Below are 23,311 nucleotides of genomic sequence, written 5' to 3' on the forward strand. Positions count from 1 at the left end.
TCCAATCCAAGAACATAGTATATCTGTCCATCTGTTTGTATCATCTTTAATTTCTTACATCAGTATCTTACAGTTTTCTGCATACAGGTCTTTTGTCTCCTTAGGTAGGTTTATTCCTAGGTATTTTATTCTTTTTGTTGCAATGGTAAATGGGAGTGTTTCCTTAATTTCACTTTCAGATTTTTCATCATTAGTGTATAGGAGTGCAAGAGATTTCTGTGCATTAATTTTGTATCCTGCTACTTTACCCAATTCATTGATTAGTTCTAGTAGTTTTCTGGTAGCATCTTTAGGGTGCTTTATGTATAGTATCATGTCATCTGCAAACAGTGACAGTTTTACTTCTTTTCCGATTTGGATTCCTTTCATTTCTTTTTCTTCTCTGATTGCTGTGGCTATAACTTCCAAAACTATGTTGAATAATAGTGGTGACAGTGGGCAACCTTGTCTTGTTCCTGATCTTAGTGGAAATGGTTTCAGTTTTTCACCATTGAGAATGATGTTGGCTGTGGGTTTGTCATATATGGCCTTTATTATGTTGAGGTAGGTTCCCTCTATGCCTACTTTCTGGAGGGTTTTTATCATAAATGAGTGTTGAATTTTGTCAAAAACTTTTTCTGCATCTATTGAGATGATCATATGGTTTTTATCCTTCAGTTTGTTAATATGGTGTATCACATTGATTGATTTGCATATATTGAAAAATCCTTGCATTCCTGGGATAAACCCCACATGATCATGGTGTATGATCCTTTTAATGTGCTGTTGGATTTGTTTGCTAGTATTTTTTTGAGGATTTTTGCATCTATGTTATCAGTGATATTGGCCTGTAGTTTTCTTTTTTTGTGACATCCTTGTCTGGTTTTGCTATCAGAATGATGGTGGCCTCGTAGAATGAGTTTGGGAGTGTTCCTCCCTCTGCTATATTTTGGAAGAGTTTTAGAAGGATAGGTGTTAACTCTTCTCTAAATATTTGATAGAATTCTCCTGTGAAGCCATCTGGTCCTGGGCTTTTGTTTGTTGGAAGATTTTTAATAAAAGTCTCAATTTCAGTGCTTGTGATTGGCTTATATTTTCTATTTCTTCCTGGTTCAGTCTCAGAAGGTTGTGCTTTTCTAAGAATTTGTCCATTTCTTCCGGGTTGTCCATTTTATTAGCATATAGTTGCTTGTACTAACGTCTCATGATCCTTTGTATATCTGCAGTGTCAGTTGTTACTTCTCCTTTTTCATTTCTAATTCTGTTGATTTGAGTCTTCTCCCTTTTTTTCTTGATAAGTCTGGCTAATGGTTTATCAATTTTGTTTATCTTAAAGAACCACTTTTAGTTTTATTTATCTTTGTTATCATTTCTTTTTCATTTATTTCTGGTCTGATCTTTATGATTACTTTCCTTCTGCTAACTTTGGGGGTTTTTTCTTCTTCTTTCTCTAATTGCTTTAGATGTAAGGTTAGTTTGTTTATTTGAGGTTTTTTTTTTTTCTTGGGGTAGGATTGTATTGCTATAAACTTCCCTCATAGAACTGCTTTTGCTGCATCCCATAAGTTTTCGGTCGTCGTGTTTTCATTGTCATTTGTTTTCAGGTATTTTTTGATTTCCTCTTTGATTTCTTCAGTGATCTCTTGGTTATTTAATAGCATATTGTTTAGCTTCCATGTGTTTGTATTTTTTAATTAATTAATTAATCTATTTGTTTTTGGCTGCATTGGGTCTACGTTGCTGCATGGGCTTTCTGTTGCGGTTAGAAGGAGCTACTCTTCGTTGCGGTTCACAGGCTTCACATTGCAGTGGCTTCTCTTGCTGCAGAGCACAGGCTCTAGGCGCACGGGCTTCAGTAGTTTTGGCTTGTGGGCTGTAGAGCGCCAGCTCAGTAGTTGTGGTGCACGGGCTTAGGTTTTCCGTGGCCTGTGGGATCTTCCCGGACCAGAGCTCGAACCCATGTCCCCTGCATTGGCAGGCAGATTCTTAACCACTGCACCACCTTGGAACCCCACATGTTTGTATTTTTTACAGTTTTTTTTCTGTAAATGATATTTAGTCTCATAGCATTGTGGTTGGAAAAGATACTTGATACGATTTCAATTTTCTTAAATTTACCAAGGCTTGATTTGTGACCCAGGATATGGTCTATCCTGGAGAATATTCCATGAGTGCTTGAGAAGAAGCACTCTGTTGTTTTATTCTGTTGTTTTTTGATGGAATGTCCTATAAGTATCAATTAAGTCCATCTTTTAATGTGTCATTTAAAGCTTGTGTTTCCTTATTTATTTTCATTTTAGATGATCTGTCCATTGGTGAAAATGGGGTGTTAACGTCCCCTAGTATTATTGTGTTACTGTCCATTTCCCCTTTTATGGCTGTTAGCATTTGCCTTATGTATTGAGGTGCTCCTATGTTGGGTGCATAAATATTTACAATTGTTATATCTTCTTCTTGGATTGATCCCTTGATCATTATGTAGTATCCTTGTCTCTTGTAATTGTCTTTATTTTAAAGTCTATTTTGTCTGATATGAGAATTGCTACTCCAGCTTTCTTTTGATTTCCATCTGCATGGAATGTCTTTTTCCATCCCCTCATTTTCAGTCTGTTTGTGTCCATAGGTCTGAAATGGGTCTCTTGTAGACAGCATATATACCGGTCTTGTTTTTGTATCCATTCAGCCAGCTGTGTCTTTTGATTGGAGCATTTAATCCATTTATATTTAAGGTAATTATCGATATGCATGTTCCTATTACCATTTTCTTAATTGTTTTGGGTTTATTATTGTAGGTCTTTTCCTTCTCTTGTGTTTCCCGCCGAGAGAAGTTTCTTTAGCATTTGTTGTAAAGCTGGTTTGGTGGTGCTGAATTCTCTTAACGTTTGCTCATCTGTAAAGGTTTTAATTTCTCCATCGAATCTGAATGAGATCCTTGCTGGATAGAGTAATCTTGGTTGTTGGTTTTTCTCTTTCATCACTTTAAATATGTTCTGCCACTCCGTTCTGGCTTGCAGAGTTTCTGCTGAAAAATCAGCTGTTAACCTTATTGAGATTCCCTTGTATATTTGTTGCTTTTCACTTGCTGCTTTAATATTTTTTCTTTGTATTTAATTTTTGATAGTTTGATTAATGTCTGTCTTGGCATGTTTCTCTTTGGGTTTATCCTGTATGGGACTCTCTGTGCTTCCTGGACTTGATGGACTATTACCTTTTCCATGTTAAGGAAGTTTTCAACTATAATCTCTTCAAATATTTTCTCAGACCCTTTCTTTTTCTCTTCTTTTTCTGGGACCCGTAAAATTCGAATGTTGGTGCGTTTAGTGTTGTCCCAGACGTCTCTGAGACTGTCTTCAATTCTTTTCATTCTTTTTTCTTTATTCTGTTCCCTGGGAGTTATTTCCACCATTTTATCTTACAGCTCACTTATCCATTCTTCTGCCTCAGGTATTCTGTTATTGATTCCTTCTAGAGTATTTTTAACTTCAGTAATTGTGTTGTTCATTACTGTTTGTTTGCTCTTTAGTTCTTCTAGATCCTGTGAAATGTTTCTTGTATTTTTTCCATTCTGTTTCTGAGATTCTGCATCATATTTACTATCATTACTCTGAATTCTTTTTCAGGTAGGTTGCCTATTTCATTTTCATTTATTTGGTCTTGTAGGTTTTTACCTTGCTCCTTCGTCTGTAACACATATTTTTGTTGTTTCATTTTTCTTTTTTTTTGATGGGTGGTGCTGTATTCCTGTCTTACTGGTTGTTTGGCCTGAGATGCCCAGCAATGGAATTTGCAGGCAGTTGGATAGAGCTTGGTCTTGGTGCTGAGCTGATGACCTCTGGGAGGCCTCACTCTGATTGATATTCCCTGGGGTCTGACGTTCGCTTAATCCAGCAGTTTGGACTCAGAGCTCCCACCACAGGAGCTCGGGCCCGACCTCTGGACTGGGAACCCAGATCCCGCAAGCTTCGTGGCATGGTTAAAAAAAGAAAGAAAGAAAGAAAGAAAGAAAGAAAGAAAGAAAGAAAGGAGCAGTATAATATCAATGAATATAAAACAAAATAAAATTAGAAAGGTAAAAAATATATTAGGAAAACTAAAACTGTAATTGAAACAACTGCAGCAAGGTAAAATAAAACCACAACAGAAAAACAAAGGGGGTGGGGTGGGGAACAAGCCAAAAGGAGAGATCATTAACAAAGTATAAAAAATAAAATAAAATTAGAAAAATAAAACTTATTAGGAAAAATAAAAATATAAAAGAATCAACAAGGTAAAACAGAACCCCAGTCTAAAAGAGGAAAAAAGAAAAGAAAAAAAAAAGCCTCGACTCTGGGGGCAGAGTTTAGGCAGGGGTTGTAACTTAGGCAGGTCCTAGGCAGGTGGGGGAGTGACGTTTGAGTATGGGGTAGGGCCTTGGCGGGGTGACGTTCAAGTGTGGGGCGGGGCATAGATGGGGTGACGTTTGAGTGTGGGGTGGGGCCTCTGCTTTGGACCTGCTTAGAAGGGGAGAGGCAGCAGGTGGAAAGGAGGGCCTCCGGATTGTAGAGTTCCGGAGTTTGGAGGCAGGGCCCTGAGTGAGGGTGCCTGGGTGGGTTTAGGCCCAGCCCGTTGGAGGGGGTCTCAGAGGGGGTCTCCGAGTGCAGAGGTGGGGCCCCGGGTGGGGGTGCAGGGGCGGGGCTTGGGCTCTGCACGGCAAGAGGGAGGCTCTGAGGGTAGAGGATTAGGCCCTGGAGCCCAAGAGGCTCCCCCGTGCCTAAGTGGGCAGGGAAAGCGCTGGCCCCATTCCCCTCCGTTCCTTCTTGCCCCTCCCCCACCACCTTCCCCATAGCCACTGGACCGCTAAGCGTGGGTGGGTTCTGCTGGGTGTAGGAACTCCTTCCCTCCCCCAGCCACCCTTCAGGGTGCCAGTCCTGGAGGTCCAGCCTTTACTTTGGCTCCCCCTTCCCCCCCACCCACTCCCTCAGGATCTGGGCAGCTGGAGGAGGCCTGGGTGTGCAGAGGATCAGGCCCGGGATCTCAGCAGATTCCTGGGGGTCCAAGTGGGCAGGGGAAACCTGGCCATGCTCCCTTTTGATCCTCTGCCCTCCCATTGGTTCCCCAAATTTCCCCTTCCTGCGTGGTATCACTTCCCCTCCCCCAGCCACCCCTCAGGAGCGCCAGTTCCCTGCCACCTCCACTTCTCCTTCCCCTTTACTCCCCCCAAGCCCCATGTCCTACCCAGTCGCTGGGGGTTACTTCCGGCCCCTTAGGTGTCTGTGGTCCCCCACTGGTGCCTGGTAGGTGCCCTAGTTGTGAGGAGACATGAATTCCACATCTTCCTAGTATGCCATCTTGACTCCCCTGCCCCGCCCCCGTTTTTTCATTCAACAGATATTGAGTACCTACGTTCATTACTCTGGTTTTAGGTGTTGGAAATATATCAGTGAACTAAATTTTGCTCCTGACCTCATGGAGCTTGCATTCTGATAGGGAGAGAAGGATAAGAAACAAACAATTACACATATATACACTTAAATGTGCCAGTAAATAGCTAGGAAATTAGAGAAGGTTAAGAATGATGGAGTATTTTATTTTAGAAAGGAGGTCAAGAAGGCCTTTCTAATATTACCAACTTGAATAAAATGAGGATGAGAATCATGGGGAGTCTTGGTGGCAGAGGTGACATCAAATGTCAGTCCACCAAGGCAGGGATATACTTGGTGTTTTTGAGGACACATAAATATGACTGTGGATTGGGGGAAATGAGTGAGTGAACAGTAGAAAGAGTTGGCATTGTAGAGGTAACGGGAGCTGAAATTATGTGGTGCCATTTGGACCACGATAAGGACTTTGATTTTATTCTGAGTGAGATGAGAAGCCATTGGTATAATTTAACCCAGTAAGCAACATATGCTGATATGCTTTTTTAAATTGATTTCTCTGGCTGCTGAGCAGGGAAAATACTATTGAGGGCAGAGGGCTGAAAGCAGGAACATCAGTCAGAATAGTATTTTAATCTCTGTAAATGTGATGGTAGCTTACCCTTGGTTGGAAGTAGTGAGGAAGAATAAAAGTGATTGACTTCTGGATTTAGTTTGAAGGTGGGACCTATAAGATTTGCTCTTGAATTGGGCAAGGACTGTGAGAGAAAGAGACGAGTCAAGAAAGACTCCAGGGATTTCATCCAGAAAAATTGGATGAATGGGCACCAATTGCCAAGACTGGGAAAACTGGAGAGAAACAACTTGGGAGGAGTTATTAGGAGTTTAAATTGCATATACCAAATTTCAGGTGATTATAAAATATCCAAGTTTACTTGTGAATAAACATATGGGTATATAAGCAGAGGTAGATTAGGGGAGAGTCCAGGTTGGAGATATTTATTTGGAAATGATCAGCCATGGCAATATTTAAAGTTTTAAAATGCAGTATTTAAAGCTAAGGGATTAGATAACGTCTCTCCTTAGGAGAAGGAATGCACAGATTTGAGAGGCCTGAAGGCTGTACCCTAGGACACTACCTTTCAGAAGCCATGAGAATGAGATGACTCAGCAGAAAAAAGAGAAGCAGCAGTTTGGAGATTAGGAGGAAACAGAATGTGGTGTCCTGTAGCCAAGAGAAGACAGTGTTTAAAGGACAGAGTGAACTTCTTCAAAGAAGGATGTGTGAAGTCAGCATTGTCTCTATCCCTGCCTGCAAATCATCCAGAAACATTAAAGTAAGTGAACAATATAAACTCCATTTAATAACACTAGAGAACCTCTAAAGTCCCAAATCAGTACAAATATAGAAGCTGCAAAATCACTGGAAAAATCAAGCAGGAGTGTATGTATCAGCAGATGGATAAAAAACAAAAGCATTTCTGACACTGAAAGGAATTGGCAAAGTACTTATCAGGGACAAAGTAAATGCTCTGAGGTGTGAAACCTAAATGTTTAGATTAACTACAATGTTGGGCACAGGATAGCTGGAGCCTTTTTGGATACAATTTGGTTCTGCAAATCAGACACACTAAGGCTACGTGTGGAAACAGACACATAAGCCATGTTTTTCAGTAGCACTATTGTTTCTCTGACAAGTAAGAAAAGAGAGACTTTCCATCTGTGGAAAAAAAACCCTCACAGATGCCTATATGTGGGGAAATAAACATACATGTTATCTTAGTGGATGATCCTAGAACACAGAATTTAAAGCAAAAACTTACTTGATAACAGTTAGGATGTGCAGACCTTAACAGTTACAAATCTGAGCAACACAGAAAGGCTATATCTCTTGATAAGGGGAGGCTAAAAACATGGAAAGGAATATAGTAATACAGTGAATTCTGTTAAAACAGGTTGTGTGCATTCCTAAAAAATCATTGTTTTATGCAAAATAGTATATTAAAAATCACATGGCAATGGGAAAATGGGGTTGGGGTATAACACTTAAAAGCTCTGTCTGTGACACATTGAGAGAGCAGTATTGAAGTCTCTAGCTATAATTTTGCATTTGTTTATTTCTCCTTTTCAGTTCTATTGGTTTCTGCTTTATGAATTTTGAAGAATTATTAGATGCATACATATTAGGATCTTTATGTCCTCTTGATGGATTGACCCTTTTATGATTATGTAATGTCTCTCTATCCCTGAGAGAACTCTCTGTTTTAAAGTTTACTTTGATATTATTATAATTACTCCAGCTTTCTTTTAGTTAATATTTCCATGGTATACCTTTTCCCATTCTTTTATATTTAAAGTGGATTTCATACAGATAGCATACATTTGGGTCTTTTTTATCTAATGTGAAAACCTCTACTTTTTAATTGGAGTATTTTGACCACTTAAATTTAACATAATTTTTGTGTGTTTGGATTCAAATTTATTTCATGGTTGTTTCATATTTGTCTCATCTATCCTTTTCTCCCCCTTTTTTCCTTTTTAAAATCTCTTTTGGGGAATTCCTTGGCAGTCCAGTGGTTAGGATTCTGCACTTTCACTGCTGAGGGTCCAGGTTTGATCCCTGGTCAGGGAGCTAAGATTCCGTGAGCCGCCTGGTGCAGCAAAAAAAAAAAAAATCTCTTTTAGATTGAGTTTTTTGTTTGTTTTATCTCTACTATTTACTTATTAGTAATACCTGTCTTAATTTATCTTTTAAGTGGTTGCCCTGTGGTACACTGTATACATCTTCAGTTTATCACAGTCTAAGTATACTGGTCTAAGTATGTGGTCTTACAGTCTTATAACAATATACTCCTGTCACCTTCTCCCACTTTATGTGATGTGGTAGCCATACATTTTTACTTAGAAACCCCACAATGTATAATTAATATTTTTGCTTGAGACAATCATCTTTGAAAGTGATTAAAAAGTCTTTTATTTACGTTTTTAAAAACCATGTTCAGCACTCTATTTCTTTATCTTACTCTCTCCAGTACTTCCTTTAGTACTACGTGTAACACAGGTCTGTTGGCAGTTAATTATTTTTTGTAAATTTATTTATTTTATTTTTGGCTGTGTTGGGTCTTCATTGCTGTGTGCGGACTTTCTCTAGTTGCGACAAGTGGGGGCTACTTTTCACTGCAGTGTGCAGGCTTCTCACTGTGGTGGCTTCTCTTGTTGCAGAGCATGGGCTCTAGGCACGTGGGCTTCAGCAGTGGTGACATGCGGGCTCAGTAGTTGTGGCTCATGGGCTCTGGAGTGCAGCCTCAGTAGTTGTGGCACACGGGCTTAGTTGCTCTGTGGCACGTGAGACCCGTGTTCGAACCCGTGTCCCTTGCATTGGCAGGCAGATTCTTAACCACTGCGCCACCAGGGAATCCCTGTTGGCTGTTAATTTTCTCAGCTTTTATTTGTCTAAAAAGGCCTTTATTTAATCTTCATTTGTGAAGTATAGAATTTCTCTGAGTGCAGATTTCTGGCACTTTTTTTTCTGTCCTTACTTTAAAGAGCTGATCCACTGTCTTCTGGCTTACACTCTTATTTCCTCCTTTGTTCTTCTGTATTTAATGTTCTGGTTTTTCTAGCTGCCTCCAAGACTTTTTTTTTTTTTTTTTTTTTTTTGCGGTACGTAGGCCTCTCACTGCTATGGCCTCTCCTGTTGCGGAGCACAGGCTCCAGACGCGCAGGCTCAGTGGCCATGGCTCACGGGCCCAGCTGCTCCGCGGCATGCAGGATCCTCCCAGACCGGGGCACGAACCTGCGTCCCCTGCATCGGCAGGCAGACTCCCAACCGCCACGCCACCAGGGAAGCCCCAAGACTTTTTTTATCTTTGGTTTTCAACTGTTTGGCTCTGATGTTTCTAGGTTTAGCTTTGTTTTGTCTGTATTTTTCTTTTTTATTGTTTTATCAGCTTCTCAAATACATGGTTTGATGTCTTTCATCTTTTCTACCTTTTTTCTGTGACTCCAGTTACTTATATGTGGCTGTGTTTGATATTATTCTGGGGTTCTTGGATCTTACACGTCAGGAGAATTTTCTCAGTATTTGTGCTCCATTTTCAGCTTTTAGCTGTCCTCCCAAAGCTGTATTACAGAGGTTTATCTTTCTGCTCTTGCTCTTCCTCCAGCAGTGAGCTGCTACTACTTGTTACTTCATGCTGTACTTCTGGTGGGGGCAAGGGTGTTCTTTGTTGTTCTGATCCAGCTTCAGTTTTAGGTGTGAGCCTGGGCTTCAGTAGTGGGGTTTCCTCAGCATACCTCCCTTTTCTTCAGTGGTAGGAGACTTCTACTTTTGTATCAATTACGGATTTTGGGCCCAAGATGGGTTCTCTGCTCCTTCTCTGGGTATAGAGTATTTATCTTCTACTCCTGTCCCCCTATACTCCCATACTAGGGGATCCAGATTGTTGGCTAAATTCATCTCAGATTGGTAGCTTGCTTTAAGCAAAAGAAAATGAGTTCTCTCTTAAGGAAAAGCACCCTCAATACAGGACATTAGGATTCTCACTTATTAAATATGAGCTTTAAAAAAACTTAAAGAAATATATTGTTCGTGAGATTAAGCAGAAATAACAAAATATATTTTCCAATACCTGTTAATTAAGATAATGGATTTTTTAGATAAGTGTAAAGCATCCATTCAAAGAAATAAAAGATAAAATCAGTAAGGAAGAAAGAATGTCTAAATGGCTAGGCAGATTGTTGAATAACCCATTAGAATTTTTAGAACTAAAAATAAGTTGTTGAAATTCTAAAAAATGGATTAACTACCAGATTAGATGCAGCTGAAGAGACGTTACTAGAAAATACCGCTAAATAAATGACACAGTCCAAGTATAGGGTGACAGGAGAAGGAAAATAGGTCAGTACATTCAAAGATGTATAGGATAGGGATGATAAGACAGATATAACATGAATCATTGGATCACAAGAAGCAGAAAGAAGAATGGAGAAGCAATATTTGAAGCAATAATAATAATAATAATAATAGCAAAAAAAGCAAATAGCAATATTTGAAGCAATATTTGAAGCAATGATAGCCAGAAATCCTTCAGTAAGACCACATATGTGGACACAAAACACACACCAAGCAGGATAAATAAAAAGTAATATATACTTAAGTACTATTAGTATAACTTGAGAACACTGGATCTTAATAGCAGCCAGAGAGAAAATCAGGTTACTGCCTAAGGAATGAGACATTGCCAGAGACATCTAAATTGAAGCAAAAAATATTTGTCAATCTAGAATAATGAACTCAGGAAGCTATTTTTTAAAGTATGAGAGTTGTCAAAGAGAAATAAAGCCAGATACTAGTTAAACGCAATATAGATTTTATTCAGTAACTATTGAAATAGAGGGATAAAATTTCAATAAAACTGAGCTTAACTCCAAATACAGCAAAGGCAGCTGGGGATTTGTAGCCAACAAGCAGAGTGAAGGTGTAAGTGAATAGAAAATTACTAAGAGGAGACATCAAGGGTAGGGATATTCTTGCTAAACTGGCCTAACAGAATTCTTGCTAAATGCAGGCCAAGGGTTTATAAATCGTGGTTGGAGCATGAGGAACTTATGGGTGAGGAGATATCAAGGGTGAGGAGATTGTCACTAGACTGACAAGGTTTCATGCTGAAACTGCTCAGTAGAGACAGACATGAAAGGCCAAGGTCAAGACCTAGTCAAGAATAAGTCTCAGAGGAGCTTAACTAAAATTTAGTCAAGGAGAGAGTCTTTGTCAGAGTGTATGATTAAATTTGGATTGGTCCTGAAATAAATTATAGGAACAATATCTTTTATTGTATAATTTTGTTAGTAAAATTAAAATAGAAATACTACAGGAAGAGAGAAAATGAAACCCAGAAGAGTGCTTGAGATGAGAGGAGTGGTAAGTTATAAGAAATTAGGAAATTTATAGCTAAGTCTAAACAACATGTGGATAGAATCATTATGATATCTAATTTGTAAGGCTAAAAAAGATACTATGATAAACTAAAAAATGGTTGCATAATTGAGTTGGGAGGTGATCAAATGGCATTTGACTCTTCTCTTATTCAGAAAAAGAGGTTCAGGTTATAGAATCACCTTAGATTTTAAGTTAAATATTAATGACAGAATTTAATGGACAGCCACCTAAAGTGGAGAAACAGGTATGTATAACCTCCAAAGTTGTAAAGAGAAAAAAGTGGAAAAGATTTAAAAAAAATCAGTCTAAAACAAAGAAAGAAAGTTACAATAAAAGTAGTAGTAAAACTGTGACAAATACAAAGTAGCAAGTAAAATGGAGACAACGTGACATATTTTAATAATCACCATAATTGTATATAAAAGGACTAAATTTACCAGTCAAATTGGTTCTTCAAATAATAACCTATATCTAAGACATCAGGTTTTAGTAACTTTGTACCTTCAGCATCTTTTGCTCACTCAGCATTCTGTGTTTTATGTGTCTGCAGAACATCTCTAACAGGATACTCCAATTCCTCTAATGTGGCAAGAACTACTATTAAAATCATCATTCACAAATCACAATCTTCCCTACTAATCTTCATTTATTAGGTTCTGTGAACCTTCTACTCTTAAAACTGACATAGCAGCATTTTATTTTTCTCTCTATCATCCTTTCTTACTGATATTAGATCACTGTTATTGGTTTTTTAAAAAATATTTATTTGGGTGCATCAGGTCTTAGTTGCAGCACACAGGATTGAGGCACACGGGATTGCAACATGCGGGGTCTTTCGTTGTGGCACACCAGCTCTTTGTTGCTATGCATGGGATCTTTGTTGCGGCTTGGGCTTCTCTAGTTGTGGTGTGTGGGCTCCAGAGCACGCGGGCTCACTAGTTGCCGCACGTGGGCTTAGTTGCCCTGTGGTATGTGGGGTCTTAGTTCCCAGACCAAGGATTGAACCTGCGTCCCATGCACTGAAAGGTGAATTCCTAACCACTGGACCACCAGGGAAGTCCCTAGATCACTATTATTGTTATACTTTTGTAAAAGTGTTTAAAAAATATTTTTATTTTCTCATTTTCCACTGACACCACCCAAAACACTAACCATATTGTTTTAGTTTGTTCTAGTTTCTAAATGAAATTATAGTTTTCCCCCCAAAGCATCTAATTTATCATGTTAGTAGCCTGAGTTACATTTTTCCCAATGTGTAATATATGAAATTTAAGTTTTTCTCTTCTAATGATGTTTTTTTAAAATATTTATTTATTTATTTACTTAGGCTGTGCCAAGTCTTAGTTGAGACATGCGGGATCTTTCTTTTTTAGTTGCGGCATGCGGGCTCATAATTGCAGCATGTGGACTTCTTAGTTGCAGCATGCAGACTCTTAGTTGCGGCATGCAGACTCAGTGGCGGCATGCATGCAGGATCTAGTTCCCCAACCAGGAATCAAACCTGGGCCCCTTGCATTGGGAGCATGGAGCCTTACCCACTGGACCACCAGGGAAGTCCCTTAATAATGCTGGCACAAAACTGGGGGTGCTAAACTCCCATTTAATCCTTCCTGAGTATCACCCATATATATGCTTTCCTTCCCTACAGCCCTATGTTTGATTCCTATGTACTCAGTGATTCTCATGAATTAATATGTGAAAAGTACATGGAACAGAGCCTGGCTCATGGAGATGGTTTGTTATTTTTCTTGTTGTTATTGTCATTATTAATATTTTTAAACATTTTTCTTGTTTTTTTGTTTTTTTACTCTTTTTAGATTATTTCTTGACTTTGTTGAACATCTGAGGCAAAGGAGAAAAATAATATATTTCCATAAATAATTTTTTGAGCAAAAAAGAGCACTCTGCTTAAAATTATATTTTCACAAAACAAGTAATATCTATAAGATGAAAAATACCCAAACTCATATTTAGAATTTGGAAATTATCCCCTCTACATATTAATGACTAAATTGGTCATAGTTCAGTATTTGTACAGCAGATTCATATAATGCTTCATTTACCATGATAAAAATTATTAATATTCAGAGGGAGCTATACATTTTGCCATTGTTTGATTTTCTTATTCATTTCAAAAGATAGTACTAAAAAAAATCTGTTTTATAATTTTTATATCCTTTATAAGTCCAGAACAGCAACAACAAAAAAATTTCTACCCTTTCCTCTAAAAAGCCTTCATAGATCCCCTCAAAAAAAAACAATCTTTACCTGTTCCCACTCTCATAATCCTTCATTTCTCTTTTATGTGTTTATTACATTCTGCAATATAGTATAGCTGTATTTGTGCATCCACTTTCCACATTTCCTCTACTATGTACTAAGGTCCTGGGGTCAGGATTAAGGTTTATTCATTGATGTGCCCCTCCCAAAGAATTTGGTCTAATAGCTGGTATAAACTCAGTACTAGCATATTTGTTTTTAAATAATTTAGCCCTTTTTGGTTAGTGATCCAAAAAGGGATGTTATTCCACTATATAAAATGCTATATTTATTAATTAGTTTTTTTTTTATACTCAGTGCTTGCCTTAAGGTGGCCATCCACTGATTTTTATTTAAATACTTGTGGTTTTCTACTTCCTTTGTCTTTGTGCTTCAGATCCTGTCTTTACCATTCATGAAACAGAATAGAAACTATATCTATTAAAGATCAGTTTAGAATTTATTGATATAAAAGAGAAAGCTTGAAATTCTCTGTATTTATGTGCTTTTTAACAGTGCTTTGAAATGAATGATTTGTTTTAAATATTGATTATACCCATTAATGAGATATTTGTACATTATTTTCATAATAAAAATTATAGATTTAATAAGCAGTTATTTTTAAGAGGTATTTCCAACAAATCTTGGTATTTCCCATTAGCTTATAATATATGTGTATACATGTTGCAACATGTATTCATTTTAGTTTATTTTTAATTTTTATCCTTTGAAGTAAAAATATTTTGATAAATCTTAAAATTTAAGCTCAAGGTTCCCCAGCTTTTATGAAATGTTTTGTACTTGTTTTGATATACATTATCTGCTGTAGATTCTAATTCTTGATAGTGTATGGATATTGAATGAGGCTGTTTTCTTATGTATATTATGCTTTCTCCAAAAAGAGCATACCTTATTTTGTTATATAACTTATAATGGATATTGGATCATTACTTAATTGTTACTCTTGATGAGTGAGAGGGCCTTTATATTGATTCATTCAGAAGACACTACAAAAGAATTAACTTCTGAATGCACATATTGAATTTTAAACCTTTAGATTCTTGTTCAAAAATTACAGGTTTGAATAAAATTTGAGACTTGTGTTTTGAAAAGCACACTGCTTGTTAAGGACCATTATTAATTCCATATCCACTCAAGGTATTCAAAGGAAATCAGAGGTAAACACTTGTAAGACCATGGGTTATAGTTGGGAAAAGAAGGGGAAAAAAAGAAAAGACAACTGAGTATTTTAAATTTCAGCAATTAATAGAGGATGTTTATGTTACAAAGGAGTATTGTCCAGTGTTGTGATAGAATGAGATGTACAGAATGTAATAAATTTTAAATTTCAGTGTAAATAGAACTTGAAATTGTAGAGATGTTTGTAAAGACATATTGGGAAGCAGATATGAAACAGTGTCATTTCCTTGATGTTTAATGTTTAAATTCTAAGCAAAGCCAAAATGGGAATGTAAACCAGCTTAGTGAAAGTCTTGGTTGAACTTGAACAATTTCTGGCAAATTAATAGTCTGTCATTTCTAGAAAGAATACATTTATTATGGCCTTGTGGAGTGATATTGTGGTTACCCAATATGAATATAGTTGGAAAAAGTATTTTTCCCCACAGAATGGTAACTACAGTCTATTTTGTCTAATGATGCTTGGAGACAGTGGGCTCTGGACAGGTTTTTGAACAGGGTCATCATTGTTATATTGCAAATACTGAACAGGAAGATAACAAGATGAAGTCTAGCTGAGAATTCTTAGGATAAATAAATGTAAGTATCAGTGAATATTTTAGGTCAGGTCCTCCATGGTTTTAAATATAAATAAAACCCAGAAATGTAGAGATCTGGGTTTAAAAACAAAAAAATACATTAACATATTAAATTTGTCACAGAAAATTTAAGATGAGGAAAAGTTAGCATTTGATGGTTGGATAGGTTAACTTTTGCAAAAACTCTTAGAGTATAACCTGAATATACTAAAACTAAAAACAGGCTTCCGTGGTGGCACAGTGGTTGAGAGTCTGCCTGCCGATGCAGGGGACACAGGTTCGTGCCCTAGTCCGGGAAGATCCCACATGCCGCAGAGCGGCTGGGCCCGTGAGCCATGGCTGCTGAGCCTGCGCGTCTGGAGCCTGTGCTCCACAACGGGAGAGGCCACAACAGTGAGAGGCCCGCGTACCACAAAAACAAACAAACAAAAAAACAAATGGATCTGGCCCTCTGGCAGTCTTCCTTGTCTCTTTGATGTTACATTTCTTGGTAGACATTTGTATTCTTTGTAAGTCACATGAGTAGAGAATGAATAAGAAAGTAGGCTACAGGTCTCCTTAAGCAGGAACAAATTGGTACTTTTCCATAAATTTAATTTGGTATTAACAGTATAATAAATTAGCAATATATAAGAGAAAATTAAAATAATTTTAAAAAGAGGAGAATTGAACTAGAAACATGTAAATCATAGAGATTTAGCTGCAGTATTTTAAGTATATCATGTAAAGTCTAATCTGTATCCTTCAAAAGATCAAATCAGTCCTCTGATATTTCTCCAGGGTACTCTTACCTACTAATCATTGCCTCTCTGTTTCTCTGCATTTCCAACACCTGGATCAGTCTTTTTTTTTTTCAAAGTCTGTCTTTCTTTATTCACTGTGATTTGTATTTATTTTTAACCTATATTAAGTCTTGAAGTACATATTTATAAATTGTTAAATGTAGATGGGTTCATTCTAAGTTTTTATCCCCCATTTCTGCTCTGTCAGGTTTTGTTTATTTCTTCTAAGCCAAAAGGATGAGGGACATGAACATCTTGGATTACTCTTATTTCAAGAAACTGAGTCAATCATATAAAAGGGCATTTGTATGTAAGTGTAAGTTTATCATAATAGTAATAAAATTAATAACTTATAGTGTTTTTTTTTTCTCTTTTCCAGAAGTCTGCAAAGTTGATAATCAGCTAGAGCAGAGTCAGGAAATCCAGGGCAGACATTTCGGGAAAACTCCGTTTATCAACAACAAAACACTGACTATAGAGAGAGGTAATGTATTAGGAAAAATGTTTAATTTCAGCACATACCCAGTTTCTTCTGTAAAAATACCTTGTAAATGTGACACAAGTGGTATGAGTTTGAAATATATTTCAGAATTAATTATTGAGAAAAACTATTTAAGAAAGAAGTCTGATGATCTCAGCGCATATGGAAAATTATTCCTTCATATTAACCATGAAAAAACTCATGTGGGAGAGATACCTTATGAATTCATTCAAAATGGAAAGTACCTCAGTCATAATGAAGACTTCATGCCATATGAGAAAATTAAAAATGTAGAGCATTCTTTTGACTACAAAGAACGTGGGAAAGATTTCTGTGAGAAGACACTTTTCATCACATATAAACAAGCTCACAAGGGAGAGAGTCCTTGTGAACATAGGGAATGTGATAAAACATTCTGTAATTATTCAAGCCCCCAAAAAGGAGAAAGTCTTTATGAGTTTAATGAATATGGTAAAGCCTCTGAGAAATTATCTCTCTTGAAACATAGAGTTCATTTGAAGGTGAAAGATTATGAACATATTGAAAAAGTGGATAATTTCAGCAGATCAAACTTTCCTGACACAGGAGAGAGAACATTTGAATCTAACAGCCTGAGGGAACCTTTCTGGGAGAAGTCAGTTCTTAATGTAACTCAGAGAACAGGCATAGGAGACAATGTCTATGAATGTAATGAATGTGAAAAAGCATTCTGTGAAAAATCAAAACTCACCAAACATCAGAGACTACATACAGGAGAGAAACCCTATGAATGTAACGAATGTGGGAAATGCTTCTCTAGGAAGTCACTTCTCACTTTACATCAGAGAATCCACACTGGAGAGAAGCCCTATAAATGTAATGAATGTGGGAAATCCTTCTCTAGGAATTCACACCTCACAATTCATCAGAGAACTCACACAGGAGAGAAACCCTATGAATGTAAGGAATGTAGAAAAAGCTTCTACCATAAGTCATATCTCACAGTACACCAGAGAATTCACACAGGGGAGAAACCCTATGAATGTAATCAATGTGGGAAAACCTTCATAAGCAACTCAGTTCTCACAGTACATCAGAAAACACACACAGGTGAGAAACCCTATGAGTGTAGTCAATGTGGGAAATTTTTCTCCAGGAATTCATACCTTACAGTACATCAGAGAACTCACTCAGGTGAGAAACCATATGAATGTAAGGTATGTGGGAAAACCTTCTGTCATAAGTCAGATGTCACTAAACACCAGAAAACTCACATAGGGAGGAAACCCTACAAATGTAATGAGTGCGAGAAAACCTTCAGTCGCAATTCAGGCCTAAAAGTACACCAGAGAACACACACAAAGGAGAAACCCTATGAATGTAATGAGTGTGGGAAATCATTCTCTGAGAAATCAGTCCTCACGGTACATCAGAGAATACACACAGGGGAAAAACCTTATAAGTGTAATGAATGTGGAAAAACCTTTTACAATAAGTCAGATCTCACTAAACACCAGAGAACTCACACAGGTGAGAAACCCTATGAATGTAAGGAATGTGGGAAATTCTTCTCTAGAAATTCATACCTTACAGTACACCAGAGAGCTCACACAGGGGAAAAACCCTATGTGTGTAAAAAATGTGGGAAAACCTTCTACTATAAGTCAGACTATACAGTACATAAGAGAACACACAGAGGGGAGAAGTCTTCTCACTGTGATCAGTGTGGGAAAACCTTCACTTGCAATTCAGTCCTCAGATCACATCAGAGAACTCACACAGGGGAGAAGCCCTATGAATGTACGGAGTGTGGGAAATCTTTCTCTGAGAAATCAGTCCTCACTGTACATCAGAGGATACACACAGGGGAAAAACCTTATAAGTGTAATGAATGTGGGAAGCCCTTCTATCATAAGTCAGATCTCACTAAACATCAGAGGACACACACAGGGGAGAAACCCTATGAATGCAGTCATTGTGGGAAAACCTTCAGTTGCAACTCAGGTCTCAAAGTACATCAGAGAAGACACATAAGGTAGAAACCCTATGAATGTATTGAGTGTGGGAAAACCTCTAAGAAATCAGTTCTCACAGTACATTCAAAATTATATACAGGGGAAAAAATTTTTTTAATTTAGCAATGAGAGAAATCTTAGTATCTAGCATTTCATACCTTGAAATACTATGGAGAATTCACACAGAACATGACCCCTATGAATGTCAAGTGGCAAATTTTTTTACCCTAAGTCATATTCCAAAGTAAATGAAAGAGTAACCACAGGGGAAATTACTATGAATGTAATGAATATCTATTAATAAGACAACTAAAAAATGAATTCATGTAGAAGAAACCCTACTAATGTATATGGGAAATGGGGGGAAATATTATAAGTTAGGGCTTGTTAAACAAATAACTTACGTAGGAGATAATCCTGTGAATCAAATGTATGTAGGAAAATGTTCTTCCAGAACTTGGCCATTACTAACGGTCAGATAAACCACACCTAGGGAGAACTGTCAACATCTTGTATTTTTTTGAAAACTTCATACACAAGTTGTACTTGCTGTATGTCAGGGAAATAATAGGGAAGAGATCTGAAGAATACAGCAAATATAGTTGAGCCTATTTCAAGAAATGCCATTTTACTGAACAAGGCGATGTTGAGATGAAGTCTTAAAGATGTTTTGAATGTGAAGGCTTTAACAGAATTCAGACTTTATTATATCTGAATATTGTTTTGAAGGAAGTCTGTCAACTTAGGAAGTATGGACAGAAATTTTCCTTTAGATATGATGTTATTCTAAAAGTTATATTTTGCACTTATTTCAAATCTTTTAGTAGAAATAAAACTGAAAATAGACATTTATGAAAATATTAACTGGAATATGAAGCTTTTTTAAAAGCACAAATAAATTGAATAATCTTAGTCTCTGATTCTACTTTTGGAGAAACACGTATCAGCCCATGGCCTTCCACATCATGAGCCATCACATGTTTTTGATGAGTCTGCACCCCAACTGTGCTGTTACCCATGCAAATACAGTTGGTCCTTCATGTCTGTGTTTTCCTATCTGCGGTTCTGTGGTTGGTTGAATCCACATATGCAGAACCCAAGAGTATGGAGGGCCTACTGTAAAGAACTTGAGCATCAGCTGATTTTGGTATATGAAGAGGTGTCCAGGAACCAGTCCCCAGCAGATACTGAGGGATGACTGTACTGCCTAATTGTCCGGTTCATCCAGGGGCTTACCTCTAGGGGATCTCAGAATGGACTAGATCCCCAGAACAATTGCCAGGATCAGCCAGGGGCAGCATTGAGACTGCTTCTGCTTCCTCTTCTTAGGTTCAGTAACCGGAAACATTGAGTGTGAATGAAGCTAGAGTACTGGCTAGAATACTCTAGGACATAAGACCTCAGTGCTCCCATTTACATTTACAGGAAGCTTTTCATAGCCCATTCTACATCCTATAGCTGTTACCACCTTCCACAGTATTCTAAATTTGGTTAATACTGATCCCACATGTCTCCTTACTTTTACAATAATACACATATATTATTGCGTGTATGTGTGTGATATAATATTGTTTTACAGGTATATCACTGGGAACATGTTCTGCAACTTTTGTCTTCAAATGCATGGCTTTGGTATTTATACATGTTGATATATTTTGCTTTAGTTGACTCATTTTAATAAAACGTAATATATGGGGTCTTCTGTGGCAGTCCAGTGGTTAAGACTTCACTTTCCAATGCAGCGGGTGTGGGTTCGATCCCTGGTCAGGGAGCTAAGATCCCACATGCCTTGTGGCCAAAAAACCAAAACATAAAGCAGAAGCAATATTGTAACAAATTCAATAAAGACTTTAAAAATGGTCCATATTAAGAAAACTTAAAAAAAATAGCATAATATATGACTATGTAACTATAACAATATTGTCCATTTTTCTGTTTATGATTTTTAAATTTTTCAGTTTCAATATAAAGTAATAAGGTTTGAGTTTTTTTTAAATCAACTTTGAAGTATAATTTAAATGTGGTAAAATATACCCTATTTAAGTAGCTGATTTAATGAGTTTTAATAATAGTTTAACCATATGTAATAACTCCTGCAATTAAGAAAGACAGCATACCCTTTATGCAGAAGTGTTCCTCATTTCCCTTCCCAGTCCCTCCTGGGATGTCCCTCTCCCTTCTGGCCCCTGGCAAACCAGTGATCTGCTTTCTAGCACTAGGTTAGATTGATTTTTTTAATTGCATTTCACATAAATGGAATTATACAAGATGTCCTCTTGTTTGTCTTCTTTCATTCAGCATGATTTTGAGATTCATACATGTTTTAGCATGTATCAGTAAATACCTTCATTTTTATTGCTGTATTCATACAGTATTCAAAATTCATACAGTATTCCACTGTATGCATATATTACAGTTTTTTAATCCATTCACCTGTTCTTTGCAGTTTTTGATTGTTAAGAACATAGCTGTAATGAACTCAATGTGCATTTTTGTGTAGACTGGTATTTTTATATCTCTCGGTTAAATACTTAAGAGTAAAATTTCTGGGTTGGTAGGGTTATTATGTGCAATATCAAACTTTTTTGAAGTGGTTGTTCCATCTTACATTTCCGTCAGCAGTGTGCAAGACTTGCAGTTGTTCCACATTTCTGTCAACGCTTGGTATTGTCACTTTTTGATGTAGCCATTCTAAGGAGTGCATAGGTTTTTCATTGCAGTTTTCATTTATATCCCTGATGAATAATGACATTAGGCATCTTTCAGTTACTTATTGGCCATTTGTATATCTTATTTTGCGAAGCACCTGTTCATATCATTTGCCTCTTCTTAGTTTGGGTTGTTTGTCTTATTATTGAGTTATAAGAGTTCTTTGTTAATTGTGAATATTTTCCCCAGTCTGTGGTTTTTCACAAAAAGCTTTTCATTTTGATGAAGTTCAGCTTATCAGTTTTTTCTTTTCTTAGAAATCTTTGCAGATCCAATGGCATCGAAGATTTTTTCCCCATGTTTTCTAAATGTTTTAACTCTATGTTTAGGTGTAGGATCTATTTTGAGTACATTTTGTATGTGGTCTTTGGTAAGGGTCTAGATTTATATTACTTCATTTGAATATTCAACTGTTTCAACTCCATTTGTTGAAAAGACTACCCTTTCCCCACTGAATTAACTTGGCATCTTTTTAAAAATCATTTGATTATTTGTTTATGTGGGGGGGGTCTATCTATGGACCCTTTATTTTGTTCCTCTGACCTTTATATCTTCTTTACACTGTCTGTGTTCCCTTATCTTTATAGTAAATCTTTTTGGAAATAGTATAAGTTCTCTAACTTTGTTCTCCTGTTTCAAAATTGTTTTGGTTATTCTAAGTCCTTTGCATTTTCACATACATTTTAGAATGAACTTGTCAATTTCTTTTTAAAAAAAGGACTGCTTTAATATTGTTTTATGATTTCACTGACTCTATAAGTCAGTTTGGGGAAAATTGGCCTCTTAATAATATTGACTCTACTGATCCATGAATATGATATATCTCACCATTCAATTGGTGTCTCAGTGAAAAGAGAAATCTTAGCCTGTGGAGGCAAAGAGGCTTCCTTGACAAGGTGCTTGTGCTGGTTGGGTCTCTCTTGTCATTTCGGCCCACCTACCTCTGTTTCTTGGTAGGGGAGGGGGGTGCCTCCCCACGCTGCCTGTTGTTGGATGGGATCTTCTAGATCAGTCCCCTTTGCCAGCGGTTCTGGCTTGCCTGGAGCTGTCAAAAGGACTCCCTTTTAATCTGGGGAGAAGAATGAAACTACCTACTTTCTGTTGCTAGGTTGAGGGTTGGGAAACAGTGAGTCTGGATGGCCTTCTTCTGTTGAGTGGAGGGACTGCTACAGTTGTTCCTCCAGTCCTGGGGTCATAAACCAGTTTGCCTTTTTCTTAACACTTTTCACAGTTCACTGTTGATTGTCTCATATTGTTTCATAGGAAGAGTTTTACAGAGAGGAGCAGGGAGAAATGGCTCTACACCATATTGTATAAACCAGTAGTTTGCTTTTGTTTTTTATTTATCTCATCTATACTTTTGGCCTCCTTTCCTCTCACCTTTTTGAATTTGAATGTATATTTTCCATATTCCATTTTATCAGTGCTATTGGCTTATTTATTATACTTCTTTTTAAAATTACCATATAGATGTTTCTTTTAAATTTACAGTACGCTTCTTTAATTTGTCAAGTCTACTTTTAAGTAATAGATCATTTAATATTTAAAATACATGAGTGTACTTAAATTTCTCCTATTATGCACTGTTTTTATCATATTTTCCATTTCTTTGTTCATTATCAATCTCACGATATACTATTGTGCTTACTTTAAAATTTCTTTTTAAATAAATTTGAGTGAAAAGTATTTTATATTTGTCTCCTTATTTTACCAATTTTGATGTTTCTTATTACTTTGTGTGTATTCACATTTTCATCTGATATCATTTTGCTTTAGCCTAAGAGAATTTCATTTAACATTTCTTGTAATGCAGTACTTCTGGTAATGAATTTTCACAGGTTTTCGTTTCTTTATTTGGAGGGGAGTTATTTTGCCTTTTTGTGAAGGTTATTTTAGCTGGATATAGAATTATATGTTGGTAGTTTGTTTTCTTCTAAGGCTTTAAAGATGTCATTTCATTGTCTTTTGCCTTAGATAGTTTGTGATAAGAAGTCTGAGGAAATTTTTATCTTTGTTCCTCAGTACATGTTC

General features: G+C 36.9%; 1 long non-coding RNA gene across 1 annotated transcript in view; it reads left to right on the forward strand.

Annotated features, from left to right (window-relative positions):
• The window catches only part of LOC309971577, a 33,179-nt gene extending 16,599 nt beyond the window's left edge, over nt 1–16,580 (forward strand). The window contains exon 3 of the long non-coding RNA XR_014326740.1: nt 16,476–16,580. This is a non-coding gene — a long non-coding RNA (uncharacterized lncRNA). The remainder of the gene's footprint in view (nt 1–16,475) is intronic.
• The last annotated feature ends 6,731 nt before the right edge of the window (nt 16,581–23,311 follow it).

This window comes from Leucopleurus acutus (assembly GCF_964270905.1).
Source record: "Leucopleurus acutus genome assembly, chromosome: 14".
NCBI lineage: Eukaryota > Metazoa > Chordata > Mammalia > Artiodactyla > Delphinidae > Leucopleurus > Leucopleurus acutus.